This window comes from Leptinotarsa decemlineata, unplaced genomic scaffold, assembly GCF_025532065.1.
Source record: "Leptinotarsa decemlineata unplaced genomic scaffold, Ldec_3_MD MMD2_tig00003557_RagTag_RagTag, whole genome shotgun sequence".
In the NCBI taxonomy this organism is placed as follows: Eukaryota; Metazoa; Arthropoda; class Insecta; order Coleoptera; family Chrysomelidae; genus Leptinotarsa; species Leptinotarsa decemlineata.
This window is the reverse complement of record NW_027412590.1, coordinates 1,389,329-1,406,310: the sequence shown is the minus strand read 5'-3', so window position 1 is coordinate 1,406,310 and position 16,982 is coordinate 1,389,329. Positions and strand designations below refer to the sequence as shown.

General features: G+C 35.0%; 1 protein-coding gene and 1 long non-coding RNA gene across 2 annotated transcripts in view; both read left to right on the top strand.

The window, feature by feature from the left end:
- Window positions 1–16,982, top strand: part of LOC111512315 (alkaline phosphatase) — a 952,023-nt gene that overhangs the window by 343,909 nt on the left and 591,132 nt on the right. The window lies entirely within an intron of this gene.
- LOC141483489 (uncharacterized) lies at window positions 14,126–15,312 on the top strand. The gene is made up of 2 exons (XR_012466121.1): window positions 14,126–14,742; window positions 14,805–15,312. It is a non-coding gene; the product is annotated as an uncharacterized lncRNA (long non-coding RNA).

Genomic DNA, 16,982 nt, shown 5'->3' with positions numbered 1-16,982 from the left:
GCATATCTGCATATTCATTGAATGTAAACTGTTCGGCCATATCAAAAAAATTCAAAATATCCTATAGAATATTGACAATATAATGATAGTCATATGACAACGCACCACTCAACAAAACAAAATCGCATTCCAGTTTCTCATTTTTTATCAAAACTTTCTAAAAGGTTTTTTTGTCAACAGCTGTGAAAGAAATGGAACATAATTATTCCCTGGATATTTTTCACCTGATCATGTGCAGCCGTTTTTGTAGTTCATTCGTTTGCTTTTGATTAGTATAGTAAATATTTTTTCCGATGTGCGTTTTTTCAGCTAAATTAAGATTCGTGTTAAAGAATTTCCCCCATAAAATTATAATTATCAGTGAAACTCCTCAACAGTTTAGCTGTGAAGAAGAATTTGAAATATTCGAATGTTGAGTTTCATGAGATTCAGATAACTGATCAACACGAAACGTGATTATTCCACACGTATTATGTACATACAAAATATGGAATGAATTCGATATTTCATAGTAGAGTAGCTTATTAGTTTAAAAACACCACGAATCTACAGAACTTGATATTTCTTTTGAAAAAATATCTGCTATCACAATTGTGACTTAAACTTCCATATAGGTACTGTACTTTTTGTTTACGATTTCATTTTAGCATACTTTGTATTATTCCTGTTATAAATGTTGTTGAATTAACGTTATCATTATTATGTCTGCTTTGATAATTATTCATTTCAAATAATGGTGGACGAGCGGGTTTGATGTCGTCGAGTAGAACTACATTTTTATCAAGACTCGTTGCTCCGATCGACTTTCCACACGAGTACTTTTATTCATAAAATTGTCCAAGTAACCTTATTTTGTTGAAAAATATTGAAAAATATCTGTCATTTCAAAGTTTTGGGGTGTGGACCATCGGGGGTAGTTCGTTCCTGACTTTGAAGCAAAACAAGTGACTCCTGCATGAAAGCTCATCGACGGAATTCATTTGTTTAGTCAATTACCAAAATTTGGATGATTTTGAATATTCACTTGAAAAGTTATCAAAGAAAAATATTTTTCATTTTGGTAACTTCGAGGGCCCGTAACTTGGTTACGAAGACTTTTAGGAAAAAAAGTTATATGAAGTACTGGTGATATTTTGACCCCATCTATACATTCCCGAAAGGAAAAGAGGAAGTCCAGGGACACCCTGTATATATATATATATATATATATATATATATATATATATATATATATATATATATATATATATATATATATTTATAGTAGTATGTATTTGGCCGTTAATATAGTAAGTTCGAATTGAAGCTGTGTATTATTATTTCCCATTTAAATGTATGTTTGTTTGATGTTCAAATTAATATCGAACATACATAACATTATTGGCGACGAGGATATTTGGAATTCACGTACTCATTGGAAAAATAGTGTGATTTTTTTTGTATTTAGTGGAATTCACGAAATAAAAATGCCAGGTGATAGTGGAAGTCAAAAGTGTTTCGGGTTTCTCGGGACCTTGGAAACCTTCGATCCGAGCAGTTCAGATTTTTCGGTTTTTCTAGAGAGACTCCAACAATTTTTCATTGCCAACGACATAGTGGACGCTAAGCGTAAAAAGGCTATACTTCTGAACACACTATCGGAAGACTGCTATAAATTATTGCGTAATTTATGTGTACCGAATCTTCTGGAAGCAAAATCTTTCGAAGATCTGGTTACATTGTTGAATGAACATTTGACTCCTGTAAAATCCTATTTCGCAGAAAGATTAAAATTATTTTCTGCCCGTAAAAGTGAAAAGGAAAGTGTCGGTGATTGGGAAACACGTGTTAAAAGTTTAGCTTCCAAATGTAACTTCGGCACGGAACTTTAGATTATATTGCGTGATATATTTGTCATTGGAATCACTAATAAAGATATTATGGATCGGCTATTTGAAGAGGATGCCTCAGACGTAAAAGTCACTTTGAAGTCAGTGTTGAAAATTGCTCTGTCCAAGGAATCGGCGCTGAAGGAGCATTTATTCAGAGAAAAGGTATGCATTAAACAAGAGCCCGCAGATCCCCTAAACTTTCATAGACCCCAGTCAAAAGGAAGGTCGACAGGTAACGTCAACCAACAACGTAGTGATACGGTCCAAGGAAGCAGTGGTGCGACTGGTAAGGATAATTTGAAGAATCCAAGGGTGAGTCAAAATAAACGTTTTTCAACGAAGGTATGTTGTTTCGTTTGTGGTCGCAGTATTCATAAGGCAAGTGATTGTGCTTTCAAAAATTGTAATTGCCATAAATGTGGTAAAAAAGGTCATTTGGCGCCACAATGCAAATCGACGTCAAACAAATATTTAAGCGTAACTGAATGTCAAACAGATATAGATTCAGATCAGTCAATTTTCAATTTATCAGATTTCAAATCCAATTCTGTGAATAAGTGTTGTAATTTCGATCAATCAATATTAAATTTAAGTAATTTTGATACTGATATTGACAGTAATGGAAATGTACAACCATTTTTTATTAATTTAAAAGTTGATAATATCCCAATTAGTTTTGAAGTTGACTCAGGATTTGCCCATTCTGCCATTTCCGAAAAATTATATTTGAAGCAATTTTAGTAGTAAAACGCTGTTCAAAAGCGATTTATCGCTAAGAGATTATGTAGGTGTCACATTTCAACCTATGGGATTTTTGAACTTAGAAATATTTTATGAAGGTGAAAAACATCTATTAAAAACTTATGTGGTAAAAAATGGTGGTCCTCCACTCATAGGTAGAAATGGGTTGAAAATGCTGAATTTAGGTTTATGTAAGGTTAAGGAAAATTATGTTGATACAAATTCATCATGAGATTATAATATACTGAATTTTTCTGACCTTAGTTCTTCAACAGAAGTCAATTCTCTGATCAATAAATACAATGAAACGTTTGACAATAATTTGGGAACATTCAATAAATTTAACATTTCTTTGAAACTGAAAGAGGGAGCCATCCCAAAATTTTGTAAACCACGACCAGTTCCTTTTGCATTAAAACCGAAAGTAGAAACGGAAATTGAGAGATTAGTTAAAAATAAAGTTTAAATACCAACTGAATTCTCAGAATGGGCCACGCCCGTTGTACCAGTTTTAAAGCAAAACGGATCGGTTCGTTTGTGTGGAGATTTTAAAATTACACTGAATCCTAATTTAGTTGTTCAACATTTTCCTCTTCCAAGAGTAGAATATCTTTTTTCTCAGTTGCAAGGAGGTGACAAATTCTCAAAAATTGATCTTTTTGATGCTTATCAGCAAGTTTTATTGTCAGGAAATTCTAGAGAATTAGTCACTATTACAACTCACAAAGGTCTTTTTTCGTATACAAGACTACCCTACGGAATTTCAAGCGCCCCATTCATTTTACAAAATATCATGGAGCAGATGTTTATTTTTCCAGGAGTTGTCTGTTTCCTCGACGATATATTAATAACGGAAAGGACTGATAGAGAGCATCTCGATAGATTGGAAAAAGTTTTTAAACGACTTCAAGAATGCGGCTTGAAGGTAAAAAAAGAAAAATGCTTTTTCTTAAAAAATTCTGTCAAATATCTTGGTCATGTAATAGATAAAAACGGACTACATACTTTAGATGAACGTGTAGTAGCAATTAAAAAGACAAAAATTCCTGAAACTGTAACTGAACTAAAATCTTTTTTAGGTATGTTGAATTTTTATTGTAAATTCATGAAAAATGCTTCTCAAATTTTGAAGCCACTTTATAGGTTATTGAAAAAAGTTGCAAGTTGGGAATGGAATAAAGAGTGTAATAAAAGCTTTGAAGAAGCAAAAAAGTTATTGGTCTCTTCCTCGGTTCTGGCACATTTCAATCCAGAGGAAAAAATTAAACTAAGCGTAGACGCTTCTCAATTTGCTCTAGGCGCAACAATCTCCCATATTTATAAAGATAACTCTGAAAGGCCAATTGCTTTTGCTTCAAGGTTACTGACGACTAGTGAAATAAAATATTCACAAATTGAAAAAGAGGCTTTAGCTATTATTTTTGGAGTAAAGAAATTTTTTCAATATATTTACGGCCAACGGTTTGTTTTGTACACGGATCACAAACCTCTGTTAGCAATTTTTGGTGACAGAAAAGGGTTGCCGGTTTTTGCTGCGAATAGATTGCAAAGATAGGCATGTTATAACTCACTTGAGAAAAATAACTATTTTAAAATTAATATTTATTGAACAGGGGAAACAGATCTGTATCCCCAGAGTTGAGTAGTAACAGTATGACAACTAGAATACAACTAACTTTATTACGCCACGCAGGACGTTTTTATATGAAAAAATATCATGAAGTAAGCGTCTAGGTGAATAAAGAACAGTAAACGGCGCCTGGGATCTTTCTGGAACTGCGTAGATGCCGGATGTTGATTCAGCTATGCTCTTGAGATGGTCACCTTGGAGATGAATGGTAGAGGTCAGCCATGGGCATTTAACAACTCCCCTTTACCAAAAAAAGTTGGTTCCTTATGAAGCAACTTTTGGGCTGTAAAGTATAAAAAATATATTAGTAATCGTCTAATGTGATTTCCTCGTCCTCGGGAATCTCATCTTGAAGGCTAGGTCTTCTTCTTGGGAACATACTTGTAAAACGCTTAAAAGGCCTGAAGGGTCTTGGAGGCGGTGGTGGGTTGTTGATATCTGCAATTGCTAGGCTGCTGCGACGTCTTCTTCTGCATTTACAAAAGGTGTACAGAATTATTAACACAATAATTAGCGTAATGGTGAAGTATGTAAACCAAGAAATATGTTTGGTTACATATGGTTGATTTATTAAATCATCCAAGGTTTTAGAATATGAATCAAGTTTGTGTTTGGCAATTTCCAAATCATCGACATTCAAATCATTCAATTTCAACGGCTTCAGTTTTGGAATACTTGATTTGTCCGGTAGGTTATTGCAACATTCGTATGGTATTAAGACTGGATGTGATCCATACGAGATATTTGAATATTTCGAAAATCTGGAATCAGCTTGAATTTTTGTTACTCCAATAAAGGCACTGCATTCCGTTTCAAGGGTTATGAGAGAGTTTTTATTTATTAATTCCGTTTTCACTTTCTTTTCGGGACAGTTTATAGTCACTTGTAAAGGTTCCGAGAGTATCACTAGCCATAGGTTCGTTTCAATTTTGTGCACCTTATAATTCTGACTGAAAAATAAGGAGCTCTGACAGTTGGTTGGAACGTTTTTCGTGTACTTGAAAATTTGGGCTTTACAAATTGAGTTTTGGTCAATCGGATATGCGAACATATTGTAACACAGTTTAGTTTGGAATGTCAATGTCTTACACGCACTCATATCCGTGATTGGTATGAACATTAAAGAGTCATCGTCTTTCGCGATATATTGTTGTGAAATTTGCAAAATATGATGTAGCCCTGTTCTATAATCAAATATTGGAATGGGGTACACATGATATAGGGTATAAATTGGAGGTTCAGTCAATGGGATTTTGAATACAAATATTAGGTTGTGCTCAGTTTGAAAGGCTTCTAGTTCGATTATTTCGAGATATTGAGCTATTTTGTCCAATTTTGGTTGGAGAGGAAGGTTATTTCTTCTTAAATTTTGAGAAATTTCTAGTAGTGCATTTATTAAGTGATCAGGTGTTATGATTGACGAATGAATGATATTCAATCTTGCAAATGTGATTGAATCCAAGGCGTCATCAACGTTTTCTTGAATAAATAAAAAGCTTTCCATAAGTTTTTCACAAATTTCTATAAATTTCAATTTTGCTTCCACTTGTGCTATTCTGTCGTTCAGTTCTGTTATTGACTTTTCTATAACTCGAATGTCTTCATTAAATGTTTTTTCATCAATTTGCAATTTTCTTATTGTTGTATTGAAATTTTGAATAACAGAAGTAGTAACGGATATTTGATTTTTTAATAAATTCTCTAATTGATGTTCATCGTTATTTAGCCTGTTTATTGAATTTGTATAAAATTCGCCATCTGAAGCGTCAAGATTTCCAGTAATTGGTTTAAAAGTAGATCCAATGCCATTTATGAGACCACGTTTATTTCGTCTAGGGTGTTTTGCATCCATTGCAATTTCACGAAACTTATCTCCCAACGCTTGAGCTAGTTATAAGATAAGCCCGGTGTGCGTTTTGACTTCAGAGCGAAATGTGCTCATGCTCTGACCGTAACTCGAGGTCATGCTGATTAATGAATCTAGAATCTTAACGTTGTTATCAAAGGCTTCTTTGATTTGGAAAATGTTTTTATTGACGAGTAGCGTCCATTTGTCGTTCGTAAGAATAATATTACCTTTTTCATGATAATATACGCCAACGGTATTGTTGATTGTTTCGATTTTGTATGGACTGGTTACAGGGAATGCTACTGTTCCGAGCAGTAGGAGTGACCTGAAAATAAATTTAATTTTCAGTATACGGTTTCATCCTATCAAAGTTCACTCTTGTTCTTTGATTTGTTTGCACATTTAGAAGTATTGCTGAGTTTTGAAAGAGTTGTTCATTTATGAATGGGCCGTTGAGTTTATTTTGCAATTTGTCTTTTATTTGCAATTCCTTGACGTAAACTTTATCGCCTACTTTGTAATTAGGTTTTTCTCCAGGAATATTCCTGTCGAAACAGATTTTAGCTTTTTCCTTTTTCCTTTCGATTTTTTCTCGTGCGACTTTGTAATAATGAGAGAGTCTGTTATTTAGGTCTCTCACATATTTAGTAATAAGTTGTTCTTGATTATATAGTTTTTCTGGAGGCCTGCTTGCCGTGTGTCCGAAAACTAATTCATGGGGTGTAAATCCATGAGATTTGTTCTCAGAGTTATTATAACATATTACCGCGAATGGTAATACATTAAAAGGGTGATCATCTGGGTGTTCGACCAGATGGGCTCTAATCATTTCTAATAATGTTGCATGGAATCTTTCCACAAATTCGTTGGATTAGGGATGATTGACACTAGAATATGTTAGCTTTATATCAAAAAGGGTACAAAGATCTCTTAGAAGGGCATTATCGAATTCTCGACCGCAATCACAGTGGATTCGTAATGGGGTTCCATAGTGTTGGAAAAATAAAAGTAGGGTATCTGAAATATTTTTTGTTGTTTTGTCTGGGATTGGATACACTTGTGTGAATTTTGTCAGTTCGTCACGAATACTTAATGCGTAATTTTTCGTTGGGATTTCAACTACATCGATGTTTATTCTTTCGAAAGCTGTTTTAGGCGTTTCGGTTATGACTAATGGGTTGTTTAAATTTTTTCGACAGACTTTTGTTTTTTGACAAACATCACAAGCTTTCATGAAATTTTCAACATCTTTGTTGAGTCCTTGCCAATTATATTTTTCACGTATTCTACGAATTGTTTCATTGATACCTCGATGTAAATTACTTTTTCCGTTATGATTTTGATCAATTATGATCGGGATTTGATCTTTATCCGGAGTGGTAATAATGTAATTGCATATTTTGAATTTTATATCCTTTTGAGCAAAAATGAAACATAGAATTTCTAAAATGGGAAGTTCAGGATTAGTTTCAATGCAATATACTTTAGAGGGATCTAAATCATTTTGACTTCTATACAGGGTGAGAAACAAGTGTTCAATCACCGATTCTGGATCATAAGTGAGAGGAACTATATAATATTTTCTGTTTTTTATTGTTTTGCTTGATACAATATTTATTTTGAGATTTCTAAATTAGTAATCTTCTTCGAGAATATCCTCAAAGATTTTATCGTGGAAGTCTTTCAATTCCTTTTGTCTAGGGAATATTAGAATGCTTTTATTTCCTTTATCGAGAAATTGGCAATTGGAATACTCGACTTTTGAATAATCAATCAGGGATGTTGTTTTGTATGAATTTACGAATGTTGTGAACTCTTCGGTTATATGTTCTGGTGTATATTTTGATTGGTTGGTTCAGAGTTTTCAGGGTATTCAGGGTTTCCTTCGGATTCCTCTGGTTCTTGTACCGGATCTTGGATTATTTCAAGATCTAGTTCTTCATTTGTTGGCAAAATGAAGGTACCTGAAAGTATTAATTTTCTATTAAAAACGAGACAAGCTTTTGTGGAATCAACTTTGATTCTTGAAAGTGCGTCAGCGTTTTTATTTATTCTTCCGGGTTTATATATAATTTCATAGTCGTATTCTTCAAGCTTTAAACGCCATCTTGCGAGTCTACTTCCTGGATCTTTTATGGAAAATAGCCAAGTTAGGGGTCTATGGTCCGTGATTAGTTTAAATTTTCTACCGAAAAGGTAGGGCCTAAAATGCTTGACTGCCCATACTATTGCCAATAGCTCTCGTTCAATCGTGGAATACTTTGATTCTGCGGAACAGAGAGTTCGCGATGCGTATGCAATAGGTAGGTCCTTGCCAATAGGGCCTTGGGATAATACGGCTCCGATAGCGTATGCGTTTGCATCTGTAGTCAAAAGAAATGTGTCTTCGAAATTTAGGTATATTAGAATTGGGGTTGAAACAAGAGCTTGTTTTAATTCTTCGAATGATTTTCTACATTCATCATTAAAAATGAAAGGTGTGTCTTTTTGAAGTAGTTTCGTGAGGGGTTTTGATATTTTAGCAAAATTTGGGATAAATTTTCTATAATATCCGGCTAATCCGAGGAATGATTTTATACTTTTCTGGTTTTGAGGTTCTGGGAAATTTGTTATACAATCGACTTTGTCGGGATTTGGTTTTACTCCGTCTTTGGTTTTTACGTGTCCAAGATATGCTACTTCCTTTCTGAGAAATTCACATTTATCTGGTTGGATTTTGAGATTGGCTTGGCGGAGTCTTTTAAATACTTCTTTAAGTCTGGAAATGTGTTCATGAAAGGTAGGGGAATAAATGATGATGTCGTCCATATAGACAAGACATCGCTCATTCTGGATTCCGAGAAGAATGTTATCCATTACCCGTTGAAATGTTGATGGAGCATTCTTGAAGCCAAAACTCATCCTAAGAAATTCGTAATGGCCATTTTCTACCGAAAATGCTGTTTTGGGAATGTCCTTGTCATCGATTTCGATCTGGTGGAAACCAGAAGCAAGGTCCAAGGTGGTGAAGTATTGATATTTGCCAAGTTGATCCAGAAGGTCTGATATTATTGGGAGAGGGGATTTGTCATCTACAGTAAGCTCATTCAACTTCCTATAGTCGACAACTACACGCCATTTTTGTTTTCCTGATGCATCTATTTTCTTTGGTACAACCCACACTGGAGATGACCAGGGAGAAATAGAAGGACGTATAATTTCATCTTCTAGCATTTTGTTTATTTGTCGTTTCACTTCCTCTTTATGAATTTGAGGGTAGCGATACGATTTGGTAAAGACCAGTTTTGCATCTTTCGTGTCGATTGAATGTTTTATTTCATTTGTGAATGTGAGTCGATCACCTTCCAAATAAAAGATGTCTGAAAATTCCAAGCAAGTTTGCGTAATTATTTCGGATTCTTCTTCGTTCAAATGATCTAATCGTAATTGTTTTTTTATTTCAAATTCCCTATCTACATATTTTTTTTCGATTTTTGTTTCGTTTATGGGGTTCAAGGAAAAATTTTTAATTGGTTCGATATCCAGATTATAAAATTCTACTACCTAAAATTCAAATGCTATACCTAATATAGCATTTGAATTTATAATTGAAGTGAAAAATTCTCCTTTTTCATTTACTTTTACTAAGGCGTTTGGCAAACGAACATTTTCTTTATTCTGAGCTACCAGTATAGCATCAGTATTTGAGAGATGACATTTTAATTTAAAAATTCCTTCTGTCCGAGGTTCGATTTCTATAGTATTTGGATTTTTCGTCTTTCAAATATTGGTAGTAGTCAAATTTACCTTCAAAAGCATAGTTGTCAGGGTCGTATTCAAAAATATCGTCAAGTTCTGCGGTTGATGTTTCCGGGTCCAACGTAACTTGGTATTTCTTTTCTGAATTTTGACAATTTTGGGAAGATTCTGGTACATTATTCGAGTCTATCACTTTGAAAAGGGGTATGGTTTTGAAATCAGTTATTGTTTGTTTTGAAAATCAACAACACAATGATAGTGTTCCAAAAAATCAGCTCCGAGAAGTCCGTCAAAGTCTATGTCAAGATTGTGTATGTAGATTTTGTGGGGGTCAGTGTCTGAGAAGGGCACTAGTACTGATTCGGTTATTTGAATTCTTTCGTTAGTAATACCTTGAACCATAACATTTTCTGGTGAGCGATTTCTATATTTTTCGACAGTTTTGGGTTTAAATACTGAAATTACGGCTCCACTATCTATTAAAATTTTGAATGTTTTTGTGGCATCCATGATATAATATAAATTCTTTGAATTGAGCATAAATGATTTTTCTATACGAATTTCTGCTCTGGAAAATTCAGGTTGGGATCCAAATTCAATGTTTGTATTTGGGTCTGAATTTCTGACGTTGGGTCGATAGGAGGAGGGTCAGCTGTTGTTGAGCCAAATTGAAAATCCTGATTGAATTGATTTTGCGGGTAATCAACAGATTCAACGTTCGGGTTTTCATGAAAATTCCGATATGTTGGAAAACTAGCTGCATAGTCTTCGTATTCGTAGGGGTTTTCAGAAAGTTCATTAAAATTTTCTTGATAACTATCTATGCCTTGATTGAGATAGTGTGCTCTTTGAGTGTTTGTTCGATTAAAATAAGGATTGGGTTGTATAGCCGATGGTCTTTGTTGGTTTGGGTTTTGTTTAATTAACGATGGTCTATTTAAATTTTGATTTGATGCGGGTTGATTAGGTCTGACACCTTGCGTTTGGAAATTTGTTTTTTGAAAATTTTGTTGGATCGATGGATTTTGTTGGAACATTGGTTTTTGAAAATTTTGTTGGGAAATCTGTCTGACTCTACACTCGGTTTGGAGGTGTCCCTGTCGTTTACAGAGATTACAAAATTTTTGTTGTGTAGGGTTTTGTGGTTTTTTGTGTTGGTTAAGATTCATATTTTTATTGAGTTTCTGTTGTTGGAAGTAAGAGAGTTGTAATTCTCTCTTAATTCTCTGGACAGCTTCGAGCATTGAGGGTGGATTTCCTGCTCTTACTATTTGTCCGAATGTTGGCTCTAAACCTGCCAATAGCGAGTTTAGCGTCATGGTTTCGATAAGATTTTGTTGGGCTTGTTTATCTTCTGCGGTGAGCGGTTGTTTTTGTATAGCCGCGTGCATTTTTGCATTATTAGTTTGGAGTCTGTTATTAAAAACAAGAGGGGACTCATTTGGCATTTGGAAAATTCTCTGCAGGTCTTGAATTAAAGAGGCTGAATCTCGAGAATCACTAAAATATTGGTTTAGCAATATTTTGATTTCTTCCCAAGTTTCTGGGTTGCGAGAACTTATTAATTCTGCTGCTTCACCTCCGAGTTTATTTTTGATATGTAAAATGAGTAAAATTCTTTGGTTTTGAATTGCCATGCGGTAAGCGGTATTACACGCACTTATGAACGTATTAAGAAAAATTTGATCACCGTCATATTCTGGGACAATTGAAAAAAATTCACTCAATTTATAGGGTTCAAGTGGGGGTGCACTGGGTGAAGCATTTGTGTTGGGCATTTTTGAAAATAGAACAGTACACACAAGAATGGAAATATTCAATTATATTAAAAATCGAGATGATTCTTTGTTTGTTGCTTACCAAAGGATGTCCATGGAGGATGAAATCCGGCTTCACTAGCGTTGCTCCGGCGAAGTTAGCGTGCGCTTGTTCTTCTACCATTGAAGAGACCGTCCTGCTATGGTCCTGTGGCTTGGGGTTGTTGGTTCTTCCTTGAAGGATTAGGATCCACCACTATCGGTTAGGCTGTACCTTATTTCGTATAGTGTTGAAGAATCCTACCGATTGCGCCAATTTTGTTATAACTCACTTGAGAAAAATAACTTTTTTAAAATTAATATTTATTGAACAGGGGAAACAGATCTGTATCCCCAGAGTTGAGTAGTAACAGTATGACAACTAGAATACAACTAACTTTATTACGCCACGCAGGACGTTTTTATATGGAAAAATATCATGAAGTAAGCGTCTAGGTGAACAAAGAACAGTAAACGGCGCCTGGGATCTTTCTGGAACTGCGTAGGTGCCGGATGTTGATTCAGCTATGCTCTTGAGATGGTCACCTTGGAGATGAATGGTAGAGGTCAGCCATGGGCATATAACAGGCAAATATTTTATCATCTTTTTCCTACGACAAAGTGTACGTGAAAAGTAGTGATAATGTTGCAGATTTTTTATCTAGGCTGCCCATAAATTCCTCAAAAGACGAAGAAAGTAATTGGTTATCGATTTTTCGGTTCAACAGTAACATATCGTATTTAAATTTTATTGAAAAATCGGATTTTCCTTTAGATGCAAAGCTAATAAAACAAGCAATAGCAATTGATCAGATTCTCAGTAAAATTTTGTTCTTTGTTAGAGAGGGTTGGCCTGCAAGCTGTCCATCTAATGAATTTCAACCATTTTTTCGCAGAAAAAATGAAATTTCTGTCGAACAAAATTGTTTAATGTGGGGTTCCAGGTTGATAAGTCCAAAAAAATTCACATAGCTCGCATAAGGGTGTTGTAAAAATGAAGTCCCTTGCAAGATCTTATGTTTGGTGGCCGTCAATTGATGAACAAATTGAAGATCGGGCAAAACATTGTGATTCTTGTGCTGCTTATTCAAATAATCCGCCTGAATCATATTTGTCAACCTGGAGGTGCCCAGAACAACCGTGGACTAGGTTGCATGCCGATTTTTTCGGACCAGTATTCAATAAACAATTTTTAGTGATAGAAGATGCAACATCGAAGTGGTTAGAGTGTTTTCAAATGCGAGACATAACAGCATCTAGTACCATTAAAATATTTCGCGAAATATTCAGTAGATTTGGTTTACCTTTTCACCTTTACACAGATAATGCAACCACCTTTATGTCTGATGAATTTCAAATTTTTTTAAGGTTGAGCGGTGTGAAACATTTAACTGGTGCTCCCTATCATCCGTCAACAAACGGGTTAGCTGAAAGTGCGGTTGAAATTTTAAAAAGAGCCATCCTGAAAGCTAAGAATGAAAAAAGAAATGCAGATATAAATTTAATAATACAACGTTTTCTGTTTCATTATAGAAACACACCACATACTACTACCGGCGAAACTCCGTCAAAAATATTATCGGAGAGGAGTATGCGAAATAAATTTGACTTGTTGATGCCTTCAACAAATCTAGTAATACAAAATAAACAAATGAAACAACAACAGTATTATCGAGGAAACAGAAAAACGTATTTCAATAAAGGTGACCAGGTTTGGGTACGCGATTTCAGACCAGATAAGCAGGAATGGTGTACCGGGGTTATTGAAATTATTCGTGGTGGTAGAACTTATATAGTTAAATCAGAAGATGGAATGATCTGGAAGCGTCACATAGATCAACTTAAACAAAGAAATCCGACAAGTAAACAAAATGAAGATTATGTTGATAAAGAAACAGTATCTATCATTCCACGCTCTGATTTAGATGTAAATAATGTATATAAAGATATTAGTGTAGTAACTCGGGATGAATCGCATCAAGGTGAATTAGAAACTAATAGTGAAACTGTTATATCAGAGACTAGTGATAATACGCGAGTGTTACGACGCCGTAGTAAAATAAGTCAACCTGACAGACTGATTCTGTTAGAAGACCTAGAATTATCAGGGTACATCTAACATGACCACGTAGGCAGCTATAGCTACCTGTGTGACATCCGGGTCCAGGATATAAATCTGTTTGTTTTCTTTTTTTCCGTTAATCAGCTGTGGCCCCCATACGAACGACAACTCTCAGAAGTTGAGAAACTTGTGCGAGCTAACGACTAACGAGGTCTTACCTTTTAACGTGTGATCCATAACACGGTACAGATAGAGATACAGATACAGATAGAGATTTTATCGAGTGTGTATGATACAAATCAAGAATGAAATAATTCGTGGACACAACACTAAAAAAAAAGGGGGGCGAACCGCGGACACGTATTTCTTGCTATTGGCCTCATCAGCGCGGTGCAGCCAAGTGTAAAGATGGGCAACACTTGTTTGCCGAAAGCAGGAAACAACACATATGCACGCAATCAACAACAGAAGCTAACCGCACATTTGTGGTTCCAGTTAGAAACCTAGAAGTTCCAGGCTACATCTAACATGACCACGTAGGCAGCTATAGCTACCTGTGTGACATTCGAGTCCAGGTGTAACGATTCAAAATACATTTAATTATTTTTTTATTCGGTTTCAGTTTTACTTTATTTTAGGTATTCATTGGAATCGTAGCCACAGTTCATTTAGCTCGGATGTTAAATGGGTTGCATATTCTTGGTGGACAGATCCATATTCATAAAGAATCACGGGTTGCCGCAGTACAATTTATTTATCAGTTCTCGGTATGGAGAAGAAAAAAAAAGCTTTCTTTTTTCTACAAGAGATAAAATTAAAACAGGTCGGATTTTGCGAAGTAGCAGTGCTGATGTGTAGGAATTTTTCTGTCGTGTTTCAAATTGAAAATTCTCACAAAATTGTGGATTACTGCACTTCTGCTTTCAAGCAACTAATTGCCTATCGTTTCGTCACTTTATTGTGACCTCAGCGAATAGTTTGCTCTTCGTTACGAAGGATTTACGTAAGCCGATAACAACGTCATCAATCGATACTACCCTCAACCAACCAAAGAGGTAAGGGAAAATTAGAAAGCCGGTAAGGCTAAAGATAATAATAACGGGGAATATTTTTTTAGGGTTTTAGTTCTATTCTTAGTCTTAGTCTTCGTCCTGGTCCTGGTATCCATGACCCTAGGTTTTACCGTGACCATTCCGTGACCATCCGATTATTGGGTTTCAATTGGGCTCCCAAACGATTATTTCTTCAATATTCCATAACCGGCCGTTCCATATCTGAGACCGCCTGGAGAAATTGCAACCCACGTGCGAATTATTTGAACGTTCGAGTTCCGTAACGACGATTTCGAGTTGGAGGGCTGTGCCTGCTATTCCGTGTGCCGTTGGACAGTGGAACCATCCTCGACATCAAATTATTCAGATAAGCTGCATGATTTTATTAGATTTATCTTTCCGTTGGAAAGCAAATATTTAGTATATATTCAAAATATCAAAAGTGTACACTCAACGTGATCACGTAGAGGTAACAACAGTTGGTAAAATTTGAGTTATTTCTGTCTAAACAAGATTCTGAAGAAAAGTGTTTGGGGACCAGTAATATAATCTTGTTCAGTTTGTTCCACGAAATTGGTCTATATTCATTTCGTAAAATTTAGAGATACAAATAATAAGAAGAGATCTTTGCAGTTATTTAACTTATGTTGGCTCTGGGAAACAGAACCATAACTAGCTAGTGGAAGTCTCCAACTTAGACTCGCTCATTTTCTTTTGAAGTTGGTGGCGCCCTATATATATATATTTAATTTTTTTCTCTATCCGGTATAGAGAGTGTTTGAGTTCAACCCACCCTATACCCGACTGAGCTGCCGTGCAATCTTTTGCGCGTGCCTCTTGAGCGTCTGTTACCGAGCCCTTCAGAAATTAGCTAACCTGTTAAGAAATAACTAAGAACCATAAGTTCTTTTTTTTTGTTATTTTCGTTTTGTTTCGTTGGCACGTGGCACAGGATATGAATACAAATAGAGATTTTATCGAGTGTGTATGATACAAATCAAGAATGAAATAATTCGTAGACACAACACTCAAAAAAAAGGGGGCAAACCGCGGACACGTGTTCCTGGCTATTGGCCTCATCTTTATTGCACATCTTTACACTTGGCTGCACCGCGCTGATGAGGCCAATAGCCAAAAACACGTGTCCGCGGTTTGCCCCCTTTTTTTTGTCCACGAATTATTTCATTCTTATATATATATATATATATATATATATATATATATATATATATATATATATATATATCAATATACAGAGATAAAGATGTTATTGAGCGTGTATGATATAAATCAAAAAAGGAAAATTTGCAGACAGAAAAGAACAGGGATATTTATATCCTGGACCCGGAAGTCACGTAGGTAGCTATAGCTGCCTACAGCTGCCTACATGGTGATGTTAGATGATGCCTGGGAATGCTAGGTCTTTTAATTGAAACCACAAGTGTACGGTTGGCTTCTGTTGGTGACACCGTGCATATGTGAAAAGGTATTTCATTCGCTTGATGAATTTTTTCAGTCTGATTTGAAATTTCAAATTTTAATTTTTGTATCCCTTTTATGGTCTAAATGTTATATAATATGTCATATAATTATGTTGTTTTATGATTGTGACCTCATTGTAATTGTACTGAGTTATGTGACTTTTTCCATGCCTTCCCTAAGTCTACGGAAATAAAGATTTTTGATTTGATTTGATTTGAACTATTGGAAAAATATTTAATAATGGGGTCAAACCCGAAACTGGTCGTATAAATAAAATCACGTGTTTCTGACTATTGGCCTCATCTTTATTGCACATCTTTACACTTGGCTGCACCGCGCTGATGAGGCCAATAGCCAAAAACACGTGTCCGCGGTTTGCCCCCTTTTTTTTATACACGAATTATTTCATTCTTGTATATATTTATATATATATATATATATATATATATATATATATATATATATATATATATATATATATAACAGAATAATTAGTGACTGAATTAACTATAAATCGATTTAATTCGTGAGGTTGCAGTCAATAGCTGGGCTGTTACAAAGAAAACCCTTTGTTATATGTCAAGCTTTCGGTATATTTCACACCTTCGTCAGGACAACTACAATAATAAGATTATATATCTTGTAAAAAATATATAAATATGGAGAACTTACTAACGTGAGAATAAAATATAAAATGGTTCAAAAACAGATAGAAAAACATTAATAAATGACAGTTGATAAAAATTTTGGCTGACAATGTC